At 43.8% G+C, this 7868-nt stretch overlaps 1 protein-coding gene across 1 annotated transcript in view; it reads right to left on the reverse strand.

The window, feature by feature from the left end:
* ZSCAN21 (zinc finger and SCAN domain containing 21) overlaps window positions 1-6217 on the reverse strand; it is a 16584-nt gene extending 10367 nt beyond the window's left edge. Inside the window, exons 1-2 of the mRNA XM_008590095.1 lie at window positions 5577-6217; window positions 4765-4873 (exon numbers count right to left, since the gene is read on the reverse strand). The gene's annotated coding sequence lies outside the window, so the exon portion shown is untranslated. The remainder of the gene's footprint in view (window positions 1-4764; window positions 4874-5576) is intronic.
* Between the last annotated feature and the right edge of the window lie 1651 nt (window positions 6218-7868).

The following is a 7868-nucleotide window of genomic DNA, read 5'->3' on the forward strand; positions in this document are numbered from 1 at the left end:
TGGACAGTTGTTACACTCACGCTACTGATTATAATTGCACTGGTCAAGTCCCAAACTTTTAAGATTGTAACTCCTACTCCTTGGTCATTCCCACAAAGACTTGATAGCAAGAAAAACTAACATACAAGTGAGTAATGGCTGGTATTAACATACCAAAGAATACATTATTTGGCCCAATGGAGCCTTGCCCTATCAAATTATTGAATTCATATTCCAACATGGAGATTACATGTGGGAAGAGCATAAAGGGATGACTAATTTACTTCTCTTCAGGTAAATTCAGAGGGACAGAGATCCAGAATGGGTACAAGCCACTTCCTTTTATGACCTCTGCTTTTATAACTTTAAAAAAATCTTTAAAAAGATGCCATGTTAATATTTACTGATCACACTTATCAATCAAGCCCACTGGAAACTTTCAAATAGCCAGGGAATGCCTACCCCTCATTCATACTTTCAAAAATTTTCAGAGGCATTCACACTCTTAAATTTGGTTCTGAAAATTTGGAAGACAAATAACACTACCTTTGCATATAGTTCAAAGCTTCTTGGAAAAATGAAAAACGTCCAGGATGGCCACAGGAAGATTTATTGGGAAAAGAAGTTATTCCAAAGTGTAAATTTAATGGCTGGCCTTGATAAAACCAAAAAATATAACTGCTGCCCCTCCAGCAATTCCAGCCCATGTGAAGTCCCCACCCCCAACAAGTGTACATTTATGTTATAGCTTTCATGTTAGGTACTTTGTTTCACACATTTAGTAAATATTTATTAAAAACATATTTATTATTATTTATTTATTACTTTTTTAAAAGATGACCGGTAAGGGGATCTTAACCCTTGACTTGGTGTTGTCAGCACCACGCTCAGCCAGTGAGCTAACATAACAGGCCATCCCTATATGGGATCCAAACCCGTGGCCTTGGTGTTATCAGCACCACACTCTCCTGAGTGAGCTACGGGCCGGCCCCTAAAAACATATTTTTATATGTCTGTTCCCCTGCATTATTTTTGTGAAACAATTTTGGTAAGTTTTTAAAATATGAAATGGGTTTCTAGAAATAGGGGTCAGTTTATTACTTTGCTTTTATGAGAAATTCAATAATTATCCAGCTGCTAATTAAGGCAGAATCGCAGGGATGCCAGTACTTGGATTCCCCTCTACTCTACCCCAATTCTGAAGCATCCTAAGAGACGCCACAGACATTGACAGGGAGGACCAGAATCAGCACCCTTTTCCCCCTCAATATTCAGTACACCACTGTAGCACCCAAGTTCATGTCTACCTGAAAACTGAGCCAGGAAAGGAGCAGCACCATCTAATCTCTTAAAATAAAGGCATGAGCACCAAGAAACACCAGATGAGAAGTAACAGATGGAGCAGTGCTGGAGGACATTCTTCAGAAATGTTTAACAGTAGACCCATCAGTGGTAGATTAGCTTTATGTAACAGTTACAAAATTTCACACTCTATCCTGAGGAAAGCACTCTAAGAATGGGAAAGAAACCTGTTTGGACATCTGTGATCTAGCCCAGAAAACTAAGCAAGACACCAGGAGTTACATAGCACCTGGCAGCATTACACAGGGAGTGTCATATATAACACTCATGTGGGTACCTTCCAAGCACTTGTTGAATCCAAATTCACATATGCTACTATCTCACATGACTGCCTCTACAAAATATGTACATAGTCACAGTTACTGAAGAAAAAGTTTCTCTAGATGCTACTGGGCAGTTGGCTGGGCTAACTTACTAGCTAAGCAATTTCTTCTAGTACACTGGTTAAGCATTGCACACAATTCAAATGCACAACTCAGCAAGACTACAAATGAGGAGAGGGCTGGCTGCGTGGACCCCTTCCTTGTTGCTGCACTCGCTCTCCTTGGTGTTTCATCCAGTCGCACAGCTTTAATTACTATCTATACACCCACAACTGCCCAATTTGTATCTCCAGCCTGGACTTCCCATCTGAAACCCATACTTATAAGACCCAACTACCCACTTGACATTGCCACCAGGATGTCCAACAGGCATCTCAAGCTTAACATGTCCAAAACCGAATTTCCCATCTTTCCCCGCAAAGCAGCTCATCTCAGTTAATGGCAAAACTCCATTGTTCTGTTTATTTGAACCAAAGAACCAGTAGTCATCCTTGACTCCTCTTTCACATTCTCCATACCAACCATAAGCAAATCCTTTTAGCTGTCTAGAACACCTAAATGCCTAAAACACACCCAGAGTTCAGCCTCTTCTCACTACTTCTCATGCTACCGGCCCAGTCCCTCATTTCTTTCCTAAAGTACTGCAGTAACCTAATTGCTCCAACCCCTACCCTAGACCCCCTCAGTCTATTTGCAGCACAGTGATCCTGTCAAACTCATAACACAATACAGTGATCCTGTCAAGATCCAAGTCAGCTCACACCCTTCAGGCTTCACATCTCACAGAGGAAAAGCCAAAGTCATCACAATGGCCAACAAGGGCCCCACCACATCTCAGTCACTGGTACCTCTGACCTCATCTCATACTTCTCTCCCTCTCATTCATTCTACCCCAGCTGCAGTGCTCCTTGACCACGTGGGGCACACTCCCACCTCCAGTCTTTGCACTTGCTGCTCCCTCTGCTGACCTCTGCCTCCATATCCCACAGGGGTTGCTCCCTCTCTCTTTCAGGTCTGTGCTCAGAAGTTACCTTCAGCTGAGGCATCCCTGCCCTCCCTCAACCGAGAACTCCCTTCTTTATTTATTTATTTATTATTTTTTGTGTGTGTGACCGGTAAGGGGATCGTAACCCTTGGCCTGGTGTCCCAAGGGTTGCGATCCTGTTGCCGGTCCCGGTCCGGTACGGGCGCGACACTGAGGGTTGCAATCCGTTGCCGGACACGAAAAAAGACAAAAAAGGAAAAAAAAAAAAAACCAAAACCAAAACAAACAAACAAAAACAATAATTGCAATATTTAAGTTAAATTCTTAATAAAAAATATGGTAGTATGATTTCATGTTCACCTTTATATAGATACAGATGGATACAGAATTAGATAAGAATGTGTACATGGGTTAGTACACATACATTTATTTCCTAGCATTTGCTGTGAGGACCTAGAAGTAATAGCATACCAGTAGCAGTGAGCACACCCAGTGTCCAGATTTTGGTTCCTAAATATCATTCTCCAATGACAGGAACCGTAAAATGGAAAAATGGCTGATTTTTGGCTGAGGAATATATAAGACGAGACTGGAGCATGGTGTAATGCCAGAAAGTGTTTAAAAAATAAAATGGGGATGTGTCAAAGGGACACAGAAATCAACCTAAAAAATTCCCAATGGCCAGAGCTGAAACAATTTGAACAAAATAATTAACACAGTACTAGATCATAACCCAAAGCATACCATAAATATCCATGGGTCTACACAGATATAAAAAAGGTAACTGAACAAACGAAGAGAGGAAAAGAGACAAAACTCCTGTATAGAACAATTCTAGATAAGTTATGTAGATACTCCCCCCTCAAGCAGGTGGAGCTTAACTCACCATCTCTTTTGAGTGCAGGCTGCACTTAGTGACTTGCTTTAAAGGAACAGAATATGGAAAGAGGTGGGGGAAAGTAACCACAATGGAAAACCCGGCAAACACTACTTCAGCTGGGTAATTAAGGTTAACATCACCAGTGATGTATGTTTATAGCATGTACCCCTGATATGATGTAAAGGGCACTTCACCCTGTACTTTCCTTCCCAAAACCTATAAACCCATTCTAATAAAAAGAAAATCATCAGACAAACCCAAATTGAGGAACATTTACAAAATACCTGAACTGTACCCCTTAAAACTGTCAAGGTTATCAAAAACAAGAAAAGACTGAGAAACTGTCACTGACTAGAAGACACTAAATAGACATGAAGACTAATGTACTGTGGTATCCTTTTTTAGTGTGGAATAAAAAAAGGGCACTAGGGGAAAACTAGTGAAATTCAAACAAACTATGGAGTTTAATTGTAATGCACCTATGTTGGTTCTTTAGTGTGACAAATGCACGTAGTAATGTAAGATGTTAACAGTGAGGGAAACTGGGTGAAAGGTATATGAGAATTCATTGTACTATCTTCGTGCTTTTTTATACAATCGATCCAAACCCTTGACCTTGGTGTTATAACACAGCATTCTAACTAAATCTGTAACTATTCTAAAATAAAAAATTTATTCAAATTAAAAAATATGGGACACTCAGGGAAAAATGCAGCTTTGGTAAATGCTGTTCCATTGTGCAGGGGTGGTAAAGAGAATATATCTGTCCAAGTTAGGAGGTAAAAATAAACAACCACCACCAACAACAAAAAAGAGAAATATAGCTGTCAACTCCAACAGTATTTATGTTGAGACAAATCATTTTTAGAGTTGACGGACCTTAAAAAATGCTGTGAAGCCCATTTTTTAAGTTTTTTTTTTTTTCTTTTTAAAGATGACCAGTAAGGGGATCTTAACCCTTGACTTGGTGTTGTCAGCACCATGCTCTCCCAAGTGAGTGAACTGGCCATCCCTATATAGGGATCCGGCCTTGATGTTATCAGCATCCCACTCTCCAAAATGAGCCACGGGCTGGCCCCTGATTTATTTTTAAAGCTGCCTGCCTTATCTCCAGGAGCAACAAGAGTTGATTTCTGATTCTCTTCCAACAATTGCCAGAATATTGGCCTAATAAAGTTTCTAACAGATCTATTTTATACGTAACACAAAGCCTATTTTTAAATTTTAATACGTACTTTTAGCTTTTCACTAGTATGCAACGTTATGACAGTATCTCTTCTTCCTTGAGAAGACACAGGCCATTTTCCAGTTCAGCAATTTTATCTCTACAGGTTCAAAGGCTACCTGCAGAGGTTTAAAATACAAATATGCTCATATTGCTCAGCTGTTTAAAACCCTTTCATAACATCTTTGCATGGCAAACAAAGTCAAAATCTGGCCTTTGCCTCCCCATTCAGTCTCATTATTCCCCTTCTCATTCTCTATGCCCCATTGATGCCTAATATTTGTGGCAGGCTTCTATTTGTCTTTCAAGTCTCAGCTTAGTAATTAATCCATGAAAAGATGCTCAACCTTGGTTATAAGAAAAGAAATGAAAACTAAAGCTACAATGAAATGCTCCCCCCAATCAGACTTCTCTGATGAAAGCCAGTAATTTCACATTCGGCCATGCTGAGTTTGTCTAAAGGTTCATTTAGGGATGCTCTCCAGGTCTTGGCTTAATATAGTGTTCGTAAAATCAAAAAGTATGTGGAAAGAAAACAGAGGCTTCATTACTAACTCACACTGTCTTCAACCACAGTGAAATACTTTTTTAAAGCCATATAGAATGCATAGCTCAAGAAGCCCTTCAAGCAAAAGTTCATGGTCTATCATAAGCAGAAGGCCTTTGTTCTGTTCCCTTTTTTTTTTTTTCCTTCTCTTCTCTTTATGCCAATTTCCCCAAAGCTTATATACCCTTATAAAAGTGCCCCAAATCCATTCTGGAACAAGATGGAGCATAAATAAATCAAATTAATATAGATTTTAACAAATGAACAGCACTTACCAACTAGTGTTAGAATGCCTTTAACACACACTCAGTCTGTACCTGAAAACTCCTCGGCAGGAAAATTAGATAATTTTGAGGCACAGAAATCTACTGATGGACAGTTTGTTACAAGGTCTTCTTCAAACCGAACCAAATTCTGCATCACTTCAATGATCCCAGTTCGGTCCTATACCAATAATTACTTTCTCCACAGTAGCCTTCCAATACTTGAAAATAACTGTCTTGCCTCTTAATTCTTTTCCTCTCCGAAGTTCTTTTAACTGTTCCTTACATAACACGGGTTTCCAACTACCTCACCCACCAAATCACCTTTCTCTTGACACACTATTTATAAATAGAGTTTATAAACGGTCCTTTAAAAATGTTTCCAAATTTGAGCAGACCCGTTATGTGTATGCTTTCCAACCTGAACAAAGCCCAAGGGGACTATTCCCTCCTTTGCACTGGATACTATCCAAGACTTCTAATGAGGTTCGGTTTCTCACAGGAGGGTCCCAACCCCTCGGGGGTGTTCCCACCGATTAGCTTTGAATCGAGACCTCCCGTTGAGAGCCAAAGGAGAAAAAGAGAAGGCGGCCACGGTCAGACTAACGGCTCGGTGCAGGGAGCGCACAGAAAAACTGTTATGGAACGTGAAAGAGAGAGATTTCATTTGGTAAAGCCCGGGAGGGAGGAATAGGTTTTCCAGGGAGCCGGCGCCTCCACCTGCTGAGGCTGAGCAGGGACGCAGGGACGGGGGAGGTCCTCCCCACAGCCTTCCCAGGACCGGTCTGGAGGGAGTATCCCCGGAGGCCACAGCTGCTAGGCCCACTTCTGCCTCCCCAGATCTTTTGGCCAAGGCTCCCTCTTCCGTCCGCCGCGCTAACCCGGGACCGTTAGGCTCACCGTGAGTCAGAGCTGCTCCGGGCGCCAAGAGACCGCACCGCGTACCTCAGCACGGCGCAGTCGGAAGTGCGTCAGAGCCCCGCCCCCCGCCCCGCGGAAAGTTGCTGCGGGGATGTAACAGCCCCTCTAGGAATTCGGGAGGTCTTCCCAGCATCTCGGTGTCTCCAGCAAACGGCGGAGCCTGAGGCGAGCTAGGGAAGAGCGGAGTCGCCCCCAACGTGAACAAGCAGGGACTTAGCCCCCTGTTTTTATTAAGGACGATCCGACCAGGTGAAGGCTTCGGCGGTTCTCCCACCCCGCCCCCGACGTCCCGGGACAGGCGGGGAATGAGCTGGACTCGGCGACCTCAGAGCCCGGCTCACCTGTGTACTTCGGGCTCGTCACCTCGTGAGAACTCGGTCCACGTTTATGGACATGAAGCCCCACGCCAGGCCCGTGAAGCCAGAGATTCAGTTAACACTCGCAGACCCGGGTCATGGTGGCATTAATTTGAAGTAGCCGTGCGCTTTTGCGGAAAGCACTTATGTTTATAGTTTTATTATAGAGGAAACTGAGAAATAGCCAAAGGGAAGAGATGCAGGGGGCTGGAGGTGGGGGGCAGAGATTCCACGCCCTCTCTGGGTGCCCCACCCTCCCTGCACCTCCATGTGTTCACCAGCTTGGAGGGTCCCCGAACCCCGTTGCTTAGGATTTTTATATAGGGTTTCATTACATAGGACCGATGCGTTAAATCACTGGCTATTGGTGATTAACTCAACCCCGGGCCCCTTTCTCCTCCCTGGAGGTGGGGGTATGGCTGAAAGTTGTAACCCTCGAATCACGTGGTTGATCCCTCTGGCCACCAACCCCCGTCCTGAAGCTGTCTAGGAGTCACCAAGAGTCAACTTGTCAGCATAAACTCAGGTGTAGTCGAAAGGAGCACATTATGAATAACAAAAGACGCTCTGGTCACTTGGGAAATTCCAAGGGTTTTAGGAGCTCTGTGCCAGGAACTGGGGACAAAGACCAGGTATATATATTTTGTTCTATCACCGACATGAAGTCCTTCCCCGCTGGGGTTGATGCTACAGGGGGTGCTGAAGACCCCCTCCTGGGGCCTTAGGTCGGAGGCAGGGGAAGCCTGGGGTTTGGCAATGACATGTCATGGTGCTGTAACGTGAGGGTCTGCTCCCACGTGATCCACCACGGGGGGCTCTGGCCATGCCATCTGCTGAGCGATGGCAGAGATTTGAATAGAGTGGCTGATGTCATGTAAAGATCGTGCCTTTACTGTGTGGGTGGACCCGTGCAATCGCAGGATGGCATTGGTGCCAATCAACAGTACACTGTGTGTGCTGAGGAGACGGAGCAGCGTGGTCCCAGTACGTGTGGACCATGCAGAGAGGGTCGTGTTTGTCTCGCCGC

Source organism: Galeopterus variegatus, unplaced genomic scaffold (assembly GCF_000696425.1).
Source record: "Galeopterus variegatus unplaced genomic scaffold, G_variegatus-3.0.2 Scaffold5840, whole genome shotgun sequence".
In the NCBI taxonomy this organism is placed as follows: Eukaryota; Metazoa; Chordata; class Mammalia; order Dermoptera; family Cynocephalidae; genus Galeopterus; species Galeopterus variegatus.